General features: G+C 40.9%; 2 long non-coding RNA genes across 2 annotated transcripts; both read right to left on the bottom strand.

Annotated features, from left to right (window-relative positions):
- Positions 1–80: 80 nt before the first annotated feature.
- Positions 81–1,785, bottom strand: LOC121437247. The gene is made up of 3 exons (XR_005972943.1): positions 1,726–1,785; positions 1,049–1,143; positions 81–136 (listed from the first exon to the last, which is right to left on the bottom strand). It is a non-coding gene; the product is annotated as an uncharacterized LOC121437247 (long non-coding RNA).
- Positions 1,786–1,791: 6 nt separating this feature from the next.
- Positions 1,792–8,445, bottom strand: LOC121437245. The gene is made up of 4 exons (XR_005972938.1): positions 8,417–8,445; positions 5,460–5,497; positions 4,536–4,642; positions 1,792–1,850 (listed from the first exon to the last, which is right to left on the bottom strand). It is a non-coding gene; the product is annotated as an uncharacterized LOC121437245 (long non-coding RNA).
- Between the last annotated feature and the right edge of the window lie 4,486 nt (positions 8,446–12,931).

Genomic DNA, 12,931 nt, shown 5'->3' with positions numbered 1-12,931 from the left:
AGATCATTGAGCATGAAACCACCCTGTACCTGTTCAGTTGGGAGCTGCCTTTCCCACTTTTGCAGGGTCAGCCACCTCCTGGACTCTTCCCTCCCAGTGAATCTCTTGAATGAGGCTTGGGTGAGACCTTCTTTGCCTAAGAAGAACAGAGAAGCAATGACTTCAACTGGAGACGAGTGGAGGAGAGGGGAGCAGAACTGGAAAAGCTTCTCCTAGCAGAGTAGAGTTGTTACTCTTCTGAGGATCTGAGCAGAGCTGTAACAACTTTGCTAGGGAAACCCTCCCCTACCAGAGCAGAGCTGTTAATTTGGGAAAAACTTTCCCTGAAGCAGGGCTGTGAGCTTCTAAGTTTAAGGTGAATTTGTGGTATTCCTTGGCTCCTGACTGCCAGGATCCCTTTCCATCTGAGCAGCAATGCTTACAATATACACACAATTTTTAAAACATTGCAGTCATTGGGTGCCGGGAAGATATCCCCAGGCTGCCTGACACCATTCTGTTCAGGCAGGTGCCACACACCCACAGGCAAGCCTGCATTGTCAAAGCCTGGGCTGGGGAAGACATTCACAGGTCGACCCGCTACTTCCAGGAAGCCATTATGGTGAGCAAAATGTGTGGTGGAGAAATGGGAGAGAAAGAGCAACAGAACTAGCTATGATAAACGGTGCAATGAAGGATGTGAAGGCAGTGAGGAACAGACTGAGGAACAACCTAAATACCTTCAAGCTCAGGAACATGGATTCAAAACAAACTTCTTACCCAGACCCAGAAAAACAAATGTAATATGTACTCTCTCATGAGTGACTTTTGGATAAAAAGCAAAGAAAAACCAGCCTACTTTCCACAACCCCAGACAACCTAGACAAGAAAGAGAGACATTGCTGGTCTACATAGGAAGGAGAAAAAGACAAGAATTCCTGAGAAAACTGGCCATGGGGGGGGGGTCAAAGGAGAGGAGGAAGGGGAGAGTATAGGAAGGTAGGAAAGCAGAGCTAAATGTATAGCTCAATAAAAGCAATAAAAACCAAACTTCTTAGATATAACAAACCTCTTTTTATAAGTTGAGAAGCTTGTTGTTAGGACGTCCATCAAGTGTCAGCTGTATGCTCTTCCACGTAATGGTTGATAAATGAAGACAATGCCCTGATGGGGAATTCAAGTTTGAAAACCATGCACCAGATTAAGGAATCCTTGTATCTAGGATACAGAACATCTCACAGACATCATTAAGGTAAGTGCTACCTATGGCTTTTCATGTAATAGAATAGAGATGATTCTAAGTGACCAAGAGTATTGATTTCATAATAAATGTAAATGTATATGAATACATCAAGCAAAGAAAAATACTCTTCAGGTTACCTGTTAAGATAAAATCTTAACACCAAAACATGGACGCCTGGTAGTCCAATGACCCGCGGACAAAAGGGGGGTCTTGGGGGGCAGGGCGGGGACAAGTAGAACACAGGACACCATGCCAACAAGCTGAAGGTGCACGTGCTCCCTTTCGGGGGTCCTTGAGGCCTGCCCGGTTGGCAGACACTCACCTCTCTGGGTGGGTAGCCTTAATGTAGGAGCAGAAAACTGTTCCTGAGCAAAGAACCTTTCAGAAAACGCAGGCTTTGGGGGGAGGCCGTGTGTAAGAAAGACAGCCCTGCAGAAGGAGCTGGGGGAGGGGGGTTTGTGCTCTTTTCCTGGACAATCTGCCCCTGGATAGCACACACTCACCCGTCCAGATGGAACTCCTCAGCACATAAACAGGGTCGCCTGGTAGCCCAATGATCCTAGACCAGGATGGAGGGGGGAGGACTTTGGACTTTCCACAGGGCAGGGAACACTGACTGCTCTTCAGACTGGAGAGGGAGGGGGAGAGGAGTGGGTGGAGGGGGAGAGGAGTGGGAGGAGGTAGAGGGAAATGGGAGGCAGGGAGGAGGCGGAAATTTTTTTCAATAAAAAATAAAAAATAAAATAAAATAAAACATAATTGACAGAAAAAAAGATAAAATCTTAAAATACTGACTTTTAAGCACATATCCCTTAAATGTTACACTGAACACTTAGAAATGAACAAAAAATAATAGCCAATTACAAATAAAAGGTAACCTGAGATAAAAATTCTGATATTTGAGAAATGCTTAAAAGAATATGCAATTAAGAGATATTTTTGAAACCCACAATAATTCTATGGGCTCAACTTTAGTGGCAAAATGTTACTTTTTCAAGAAATATACCAATAATGTGGCATTTTTTTGAGGAATGTGATGGCTAATCTTGGTTGTCACTAAGACTATATCTGAAATCAACTAAAACTCAAGTATCTGGACTCTCCTGTGAGAGATTTTCTTGATTGGATCATGTGAGGTGAGAATATTCACCCTAATCATCATCTCTGTTGGAAGTCCACATCAAAGGACGTGGAAGAGGAAAGCTTTTATTTTTGCTTGCTCTCATTCTTATCAGCAATGTCATCTACCCTGCTTCTGAGGCATCCCTTTGTTGGAGTTAGAACCTACATTTTTGTGACTCCAATAGTGACTGAAGAAAAGTAGCAGGTCCCTAAGAATCCTCTAGATCTCCAGTGCCAAACTGGGACTGCTAAGACATCCAGTCTTGTTGACTGAACAACTACCATTTATGGCTTTTCTGCCAGACAGAGCCATTGTTGGTTTTGGGAGGCACATTCTACCAATTATATTCCTTTAGATCAGTGGTTCTCAACCTTTGAGTTTGACTCCTTTCACAGGGATCAGATAAGACTATAAATAAACACAGATATTTACATTGTGGTCCATAAAAATAGCAAAATTACAGTTATGAGTAGCAATTAAATAATTTTGTAGTCGTAGGTCACCACAATATGACAAACCGGATTAAAGGATCACAACATTGGGAAGACTGAGAACCACTGCTTTAGTGAGATCTGAGTAATGCAATGGATAAGGAAAAGCTCAGGAACAATAGTAGATTGGAACACACTGTTTTCGATGCAACAATAATCATATGGGAAATAATACATTGAAAAGATTTATGAAAGCTAATTTTCCTGTAGCTCTATGGACTTCTGAAACTTGATAGAAGACAACCTACCCACTCTCCAGATGAATATGGAACATTCGCCAACACTAACTCCACATGAGACTGTTAAATTTGTACACAAATGCATGTATGGATTAAAATGTTGCAATTTGCAGGTAGTTCAATTGGTAAAAGAAAGGCACATATACTTATGCCTGCCTGCTGAGTTCAATTCCCAAGACCCATGAGGTGGAAGGAGAGAACCAATCATCACAAACTGGTTTTGGGAGGCACATATGTATCTAGGCACTGATGCACTGAAAGGCCTCTTTCACAGCAATAGAAACCACGGCTTAGCAGAAAAGACAAAAATATTCCAAGAATGGTGACCTCTATGCATCTATTAATGTAGGAGAAGACCCAAGTTTTCCAGAAGGTCTGTAAAACAATGCAGACTAAGTAAGGATAAAAGACCCAAGTTTTCTCTCAGATATCGAATCTAGAGTTGAATTCGTTTGTGAGTGTGGCTGTGTGTGGTCATGCTTGCAGGTCATAAAACTAGAAAACAGACCATGAGGAGACGAACAGGAGCTTAAAAGAGGAAGGAAAAGAGAGGGCAGTGAAATATGTGGGCCATGAAAACAGAAGATGCAACAACTTGTAGATGAAAGCACAAAGGAAAAAATCTATTTCTAAAACAATGTTGAGTAAACCAGGAAGCATATGAACCCAAGATACATGAAATGATTGATATAGTCAAACTTCAGAAAAGAAAAAAGAAAAAACCTTGAGATCATGTTGAAGGAATTCTGTTTCTGGTAGACAAAAAGAGAGCCACGTAATTATAATGAGGCATGCAGTCCAAGGGATAAAGCACACTATTTATTATAGTGCTGAATAAAAGCAATTATCAAACCTGAATCTCTATGTCTACATAAATTATTCTGCTGGATTATCTTGGGGATAAAAAACCATCATCAAAAGTAAACGTAATTGTTTATCAATATGAGACATGCTGCTAAAAAGGGCTAAAGGAAGTTTCTAAAACAAACAAATCTTAGAGGAAACAGAAATATCTGGAAGAAAGAAGAAGAATATCAATGCAGAATATGATTAAAATATATACGTTTCCTTTTCCTTTTAATAGCTCTCAGTTCTGTGTGATGTTTGAAGCAAAAAGTATAAGTGATGTGATGTGGTCCTCTATAGACACAGAGTAAATGTACTGTAGATTCTGTTCTTACAATGGTGATTGTGAAGGAACTATAATTGCAGTAACATCAAATAGGGTTAGACTTGAAGGCAATCACGATATCTGAGTAGCACTAACACCGACCAGAGAGATCTGGGATAGCTGATGTAACATACTCACTTCACAGTGCCTTGATCCTTCCATCCAACTGAGATGACAAGGCATTTAGGCACATGGGATCACATTTAACCTCAAAGAGCTGCTAATGAACAGAACATGAGGTATTGTTATCATATTGAATGGTTAAGGATGGGTAAGGGAACTAACTCACCCTTAATGTCCCAACGTTCTGCTCAGTCTGGCAGACATCACAGCACACTGGGTTCTTCCTTAAAACTCCTGCTTCTGGGTTGCAAAGATTAAACCCTTTACTTTACACTAGAAGGCAGCAGAAGGGAAAAGAAAACTCATGAAGTAGAGGAAACCAGGATGAGGAAGCACATAAATCCCAGGGGATGGAATGATGGTGCCTTGTCTGTGCAGACGACATCAATGGAAGGTACACAATGATGTTTTTCCTCCTCCCAGGTCATCTCACCACCCTGGGCATATACAGTGATAACTGTGACTGCAGACACATACTGGGAATGTGAGCTTGTGCATTTCCCATTCCCGTGGCAAGAACTCCCCCTCTCTGTGTGCACTCAGGCCCCTACTTTCATGCCACAGCCTTCCATGGGCAGCACAAAGGGGGCAAGGGAAATCCGCCAACCACATAAATACACAGGTTTTGTTTTCTCTCCATTCAGGCCCTGAAAATTATTCTTTGAGGTGGGCATCATTACTTCCTTTCCACACAGGGGCTCAGACAGCGCAATGCTTAGACCCAGGAAATTCTCCAGAGGCACCAGATGAACACTGATGCCATCTTAAATGGATTCCTCTGGCCAATATTGGGACAAATGGAGCATGGAAATAGAGAACGGCAATAGAGAGGAGAACAGTTTGGGAAAATGGGTGTTGAGCCATACTGATATAGGTCAGCACATGAGTAAAGAAATATGGAGATAAGTAAGCAGTATACTACACACCAGGTCATCATTGAAGAGGACCAGGAGAATTATAACACATAACCTATCACAGCAGTAAGTGATTAACTAACTTTCACAATATATATCCAGGGACATATCTGCACAAGCATGAGCATATACACAACACACACTAACAAATGTCAATGTAAACACACAGCTCTCACCTCAAAGGAAGAGGAGAGTTCATTCTGGAGTCAAATATCTGTGAGTAAACATGAGTGAGACAGGTTTATGTTAGTACAAATTACATGTTACAATGTGGAAACAGTTTCATGAAGTTTTTATAATAATAGAATGAAGAAACTATAGACTCTCTTTAAGTACATGGGTGATAATATTAAGTAGACTATTATGGTAAAGCAGAGAAACCACAGCTACAGGCACTAGCTGCTATGTGATGACACGCAGTCGTTTGACTGGTAGAGACTTAAAGCTTTGATAAGGAGACATATTCTGATATTTTAAATGTCAGGTCCAACGTCATCTGTTAGTGACAAGGTGTTAGGTAAGTCCAACACAGGGGGCCCAAGGAGTGGCTACTCATGGGCTCAAGAGAACACAAAGGAAATTGTAATTAGGCCCTGGGACTGCGACTTCCACCATCTCCATATCACTGCAGGTCTAAGAGTCAATCAACCAGGCTTTGCAGACCAGCCTCTGCCAAGGAATTCCTGTACACACACACACACACACACACACACACACACACACACACGACACCTCATTCTCACTCTCCTAGCTCCCTGGTGTTTACTGAGAGCTCAAGGGGTACAACCACATTACAACAGATTCATCTCTGACCACACACAGGATGGTGAGAGCTACTAAATTATGTGGTCTGAATGAGATTCCTGTGACGATGGCCATGGACTTGTCTCTGGGACATTTCTCTCATTTGTTTCAGACTGTCAATAATAACCTGTAAATGCCGATACGAAAATAGGGACATGCTGCATTACACATCAAATATAGTTTGCATCATGAAATAATCCATGCTTGCAACAAAAAATATCCTTTGTAAGTTTCATTGACACTTGTTTCCTGACAGTTTACAGAAGATTTAATAATTTGTTCACAGAAAAAACAATACGTATCAATTTGTTTAAAAAATAATAGCAGTTATAGATGAATCAAAAAGTACAAATATTTGTGCATTATCCCGACAGATAGATCCATAGTGCTGATAGGCCGAGAGATTTCCAAACATTGCTGAATTGGAGACAACCTGTCTTAATGAAGGACAACTATGTTCACGGCTCAAACAATTCATTATTAGTAAGATGTCTGTTGATTCAAAACTGAGCTACAGATTCGATGCACTAACAATAAAATAGCACTTATTCTTTTTAAAAATTGAGTGGATAACTCTAAACATTGTAGACTAAATATATAGCTTGTGTAAACCTTAGAAACAGACAAATGTTAGAGAACAGCATTGCCTGATAGGAGACCTCTGTGTGAACCTACAGTAATTGGACCAGCATGCTATTGAATCAAAGTTGGCAAGAAAAAGTCCAAAACCAACATTCCACGCTCACATCCACACATTTGCAGACCACTGCCTATATCGAGTCAACATTTTTCCTGTGTCTGATGCTGGCATCAAGCTTGTGTGTAGTGCGTGTAGTGTGTGCTGAGAAGAACTGACCATACTCCTGCTGCAGCCTCCCAGGCACTGGGATTACTGGCATATGTACCATGATTGGATTATTGGAGAACTGATGTTTCACAAATAAACAAGGCAATTTGATGCAGAAAGATGGCCTTTCAGGAAGCAATGCTGAGGCAAGTGTATATCCAAACCCACAAATATAAACTAGGACCTACATCGTATCATATGTGAAGACCATTCAAAATAAATTAGAGATGTAAAAATATAAAAATCAGCCTATAAATGTCCAACAGAAAACAAGAAGAAAATCCCTGTCACTGGGTTCCAGGAAAAGATTTCGCAGACAAGACACCGAATAAAAACCGTAATTGAAGAACTAGAGAAGGTGGGATCTTACAATTGAAAATCTCCTGCTCTTCCAAAGACATGGATGAGAATTGAGATGATAAGTCTGAGGCTAGGAGAAAAGTTAGAAATACATATATCTGATAAAGCATTTCTATGAAACATACGGAAAACCTCATATGTCAGTCAGAAAGTAGTCATTGAGACCCGTGAAATATTTCAGGTGTGCTTTTCAAGGGGGTGTTGATAGGATTGCCCCCTTTATAGAGATTCATTAGAGATATTAAGGCCATAAGCAGTGTCTTAGGGATTCTGAGGAGAGATCAGGGCCACCTGGCAGGGCGGGCCCAAGGAAATGGAAATTAAAATGCCAGACCGGTGCCAAGCACAAAGTGTCCCACACCTGCAACCCCTTCACGAGGCAGCCAAGGCAGGAGAATCACTGAGAGTTCTGAGCCAGGGTAGGACACAGTGAAATGCTGTCTCAAATCCAAACAAAACCGCAGATTACTAAAAAGAAAATCCTCTAACCAAGTGAGTCTTTTACCACTCATCTGAGACATGTAGGGTAATTATTGACTAGCATTTAGGCTTTCCCTCTTAAATCTCACCGGTCCTATGGGCTAGCAATCTCATGGCCTTTTCACAGAGAGGGACATGTACAGACAGGTCTGGGGAAGAAGGGGGTAGTGGAGAGGAAGGTACTCGCTGGTCATCCAGTGGTAAATAAAGCTGGGAATAAATAGCTGAATATTAACTCATTCAAATAATATTAAAACTGTTCAAAGAGAAAACAATTGCTTTCTTTTCTGTTTGCCCAGAGATCTGACTGACTGCAACTTGGAAAGACAGCCCTGCCATCTCACTTATCTCTTACATCTCACCGATCCATGGGCGAACAATCTCAAGCACAGAGTAGGAAGTCGGGATCACAGAGTGCTCATTTGGCCTCATCTCCCTCCTGTTCACTCTCCCACAATTCCCCTCCTGGACAATGGCTCCAGCACAGCCCTGTACAGAACAGCACAGGAGGAGGCAGAATGGTCCCAAGTCTCTCTCCTTCCGGAGAAACACAGGCTGCAAACCCCGAGGTAGGAGTGGTCCTACTTGGGTCTGGAATCCCTGCATCTGCCTCCCAACCCTCAGAAAGATTCTGGTGCTCACCTCCGGGAATCCATAAGCTCAACTCAGTCCAAACACCAGGAACTGAATGCTCCTTTCCAGGACATCGTCCGGTCGCCATTTGAAAAGAGTCGCCATAATGACCCCGGTTTCTATGACAACCGCAATGCTGCCTCCCCCTTAGTAACCAGGAATGGCTCCGCCCAGCCCTCCCTTACTTCCTCTCAAAGGAAGAACTCTTCACCCTTGTTTTCACCCAAGAAAGCATACCCATTAGAGAAACTGTCCCCACTACGAATGCAGAGCTTTTCTTTTTTTTCCGCTCTGTGAACAAAGCATATCCCTAAAAGCCCGACCACATTGTACTCACCAGACCATGGTGGTATCTATGGAAATGTCGTCACAAAGATGAACATTGCTGTCACGGTGACAAACGAGCAATTTCATTCCAATAATTAGCTATGCATATATGACCTCATCACGGGAATTTAAAGTCTGGGACACCTTGTACAGAAACATCCTGAAAAAGAACAGTCAAAGGTTAAAAGAACTGCTTTGGAGATGCCGGGGATCGAACCCGGGGCCTCACATATGCAAAACACGTGTTCTACCTCTGAGCTACATCCCCACACCTGATAACAGCTTCATCAAAGCCCTTGTGAAGTCAGAGGAACCGAGCCAACGTTCAGAGTCTCTGCAAGGGTCTGCATCAGGTCCTTTGAGCATCCTGGATTCCAGGTTGAGTTTAGTGCTTTGATAGGATTCTTGGGACATTTGTTGCATGAGAAAACAATCTATTTTCAATCAAAGGAAAAATAATAACAATAAAAATAATAACAACAACAAAAATAACAACAAACCTTATGCTCTTTAAAGCAAAGTAACCTAACAATGAATGATACTTTGAAGTACTCAGTCCCATCAATTTTACTTCAACTTTACCTTGCAGGTGGTTCAACATGCCAGTATCATGCGGAATTAATAATTATATGTTGCTGATATGCGGTCATATCTGAGAGTATGAGTAGCTTCCTGAAACCCTCTCTAGCATACCTTCTTCCTCTTTTAAAGCACTAATTAGTTTCAGGGCTTGAAAGGCAGTTTTTATAATCTTGGTCAGGCTGCTCATTTTGTTTCTTAACGTTGCCAATACTGTCCATCACTCCATTTATGGCAATAACTAAATGTGCGGTAGCTATTGGTTCATAAAACCCTAAGGTACTGTCACTTTCTGCACGTTTATGTATCTCACCGCACGCTTTGTAAGTTTCAAAAATGAGAGGTTTTCTGAAATATGTCCTCCTTTTCACACATCATCTAGTATATGTCTCAATATACAAAATCATTAAATAAATATTGTATGTATGTTCAGATGAGTGAGAAAAGTGAGTATTTTTTAGAAAGAAAGCAATCTATCTTTTTTTTCATTTACATGCTTATCCAAGTTTCTATTCCCTCTCCTCAGCCCATTCCCTCCACTTACCCCCCCTCCCAGCCCACCTTCATCCACTCCTCAGAGAGGGTAAGGCACATTGCCCAGAGGAAGAAGCAAGGCCTCCCCCACTATATCCAGGCTGAGCAAGGTATCCATCCAAAGACAATGGTTTCCAAAAAGTCAGCACCAGCAGCAGGGATAAATCCTGGTGTCACAGCCAGTGGCCCTGCACTCTGCCCCAGCCATAAACTGTCACCCACATTCAGAAGGTCCATCTTGGTCCTATGCTGGTTCCTTCCTTGTCTGGCCAGAGTTGGTGAACTCACAACTATTTCAGTGGGTGTCTTCATCATGGTCTTGACCTCTGCTCATATTCTCACTCCTCCCAGGTTTCAACTGGAAAAAATTAATAAAGAGTACCTGAGAAGATGCCAGACTATAGAAGACTGAGTCCACATAAGACATTGCTTAACCTCAACAATTATTGGAATACTACAAAGAATGATATTAAAACAGGCCTTTAATATATAACTTCTAGATAAAGACAAGGAGTAATGGCAAACAGGTGAGCTAGTGTGGTAGACCGAGAGCTACCTAAATTAAGTGAAGACAAAAGCAAAAAGAGAGGGATGGAGGGATGGAAACAAAAGGTAAATGAGGGCAAGGGAAGAAGCAATAACATCTCAGTACTGACTGTGGTCTAGGTTTGAGATGTTGGTGGATAAGTACTGATACCCAAATGACCTAGAAGTAATAAAATATGAGTCAGTGTATCTCTGTGAGCCATGACCCTTTTGTGTTATCTTTCTTTCTGGGAATCATCCTTTCAATTTCATTCATAATAGATTTTCCCCGTAATCTATCCTGATTATAATTTTCCTTCCCTCTACTCCTCCCAGTTCTGCTCTACCTTCCCTTCTTTCAGGATCCATTCTGTTTCTATCTCTCAGTAGATAATAATATGCTTCTAAGAGATAACAGCAAAGTGCAACAAAATAAATTAGAATAAGACTTTAAATCACAATTATCAAATTGAAATTGGATGAGACAAATGAACAGGAGTAAAAGAGCCCACAAGAAGACCCAAGAATCAGAGACGCACTTCTTCACACACTCAACAGCCCCAAAAAAATACAAATAAAAGTTCTCCTAAAATACTGAAAGAGATAATATATACATTGAAGACCTGGTGCAGACCCATGCCTGCCTCATGCTTGCTGCTTTGGTCTCTTTGAGTTTCTGTGAGTTGATTTAGATGGATTTGTACTCCATATGGTAATCAATCTACCTTAAATTCCAAATAAAGCACACTCGTTATATACTCCAAGGACACTTTACCCTACCACAAGGACACTTCTATGTGATAGTTGCATTTTATCTTATTCTAATTAATTTTGTTATTTTTTATCTCTTAGGAACTTATTGTTTTCTAATAAGAATCAGAATGGAGGTGGATCTGGATGTTATGGGAGGAGGGGAGAAACTGGGGAGGTTAAAGGGAGAGGAAACTCTAATCAGAATATATTTAAAGAAAAATGTGTCTTTTAAACACAGGGCGAAAATAAGAAAAGTATCAGGATAACTATCATGATTTCATGCTTCTAACATAACCTTGCTGTACAACTGTCCCTGCACACAGGAAAGGCCTCCCTTCTCTCCTCGCTTTCACTCAAAGCAAAAGTCCTTCCTTAGAAGGCTACCAACTGAGAAACAGAACTAAGATGACCTAGGTGGGGACTCAGACAATTGGCAGAACTCACTTTTGGAAATAAACTATCTCCTCTCAGGAATTTTTGCATTATAGCAGTGAGTGTAGGATCTACCGTGAAGACATAGCTAGGGATAAACAGTAGGACTGTGGAATATAAGGTAAGTCTTTTCAGAGGAATGTCTAAGATAGGCCATCCACCTATGACAGAAAACTGCAAGATTTTTCTCCAAAACATTGACTAAGCAGTCAAGCAACATTTGAAAACCGAACAACAACAAATGCCCAAAAGTTGTATAGCTGGGTCTTGAGGTAGACTGATTCCCACTCTGAGAAACCACCATACTGATTTCCAAAGTGGCTGTATAGGTTTTCACTCCCACCAGCAGTGGAGGAGTGTTCCCCTAACTCCATATCCTCTTCAACATAAGCTGTCCTCATAATTTTATCTTAGTCATTCTGACAGGTGTAAGATGGTATCCTAGAGTCATTTTAATTTATGTTTCCTTGTTGATTAAGGATGTTCAGCAATTCCTTAAATTTCTTTTGGCAATTTGAGATTGTCCTGTTGAGAATTATCTGTTTAGCTCTATACCCCATTTTTAAATTGGGGTATTTTGAGCCTCGTTTCTTCAGTTCTTTATATATTTTGGGGATCAGTCCTCTGTCAGATGTGGGATTGGTAAAGACCTTTTTCCATTCTGAAGGATGTCATTTAGTCTTATTGACTATGTCCTTTGCCTTACAGAAGCTTTTCAGTTTCAGGAGGTCTCTTTTATTGGTTGTTGTTCTCAGTGTCTGTGCTACTCCTGTTATATTTATGAAGCGGTCTCCTGTGCCAATGTGTTCAAGGATACTTCCCACCTTCTCCTCTATCAGGTTCAGAGCAACTGGATTTATGTTGAGGTCATTGATACATTGGGACTTGAGTTTTGTGTATGGCTGAAGATTTAGATCTATTTGTAATCTTTTACATGTTGACACCATTTATCCAGCACCATTTGTTAAAGATACTTCCATTTTCCATTGTATATTTTGACTTCCTTGTCAAAAATCAGGTGTTCACAGGTGTGTGAATTAATGTCAGCATCTTTATTTGATTCCATTGGTCCATGTGTCTGATTTTATGCCTACCAAATTGTCTTTTATTACTTTAGCTCTATGGTGAAGTTTTATGTCAGGGATGGTGATGCCTCTGGAAGTTCTTTTATTGTACAGGATTGTTTTAATTATTCTGAGGATTTTTTGTTTTTCCATATGAAGTTGAATATTTTTCTATAAGTCTGTGAGCAATTGTGTTTGGATTTTGATGGGTATTTCTTTGAATCTCTAGAATGTTTTTGGTAAGATTGCCATTTATATTATGTTGGTCCTACCTATGCAAGAGCATCCATGAGTGTGGGAGATCTTTCCA

The sequence above is a fragment of the Microtus oregoni genome, unplaced genomic scaffold, assembly GCF_018167655.1.
Source record: "Microtus oregoni isolate MIOR12 unplaced genomic scaffold, Mior012 000050F_ref0000143, whole genome shotgun sequence".
Taxonomy (NCBI): domain Eukaryota; kingdom Metazoa; phylum Chordata; class Mammalia; order Rodentia; family Cricetidae; genus Microtus; species Microtus oregoni.
Note: the sequence above shows the minus strand (reverse complement) of the source record. Positions and strands in the feature narration are given on the sequence as shown.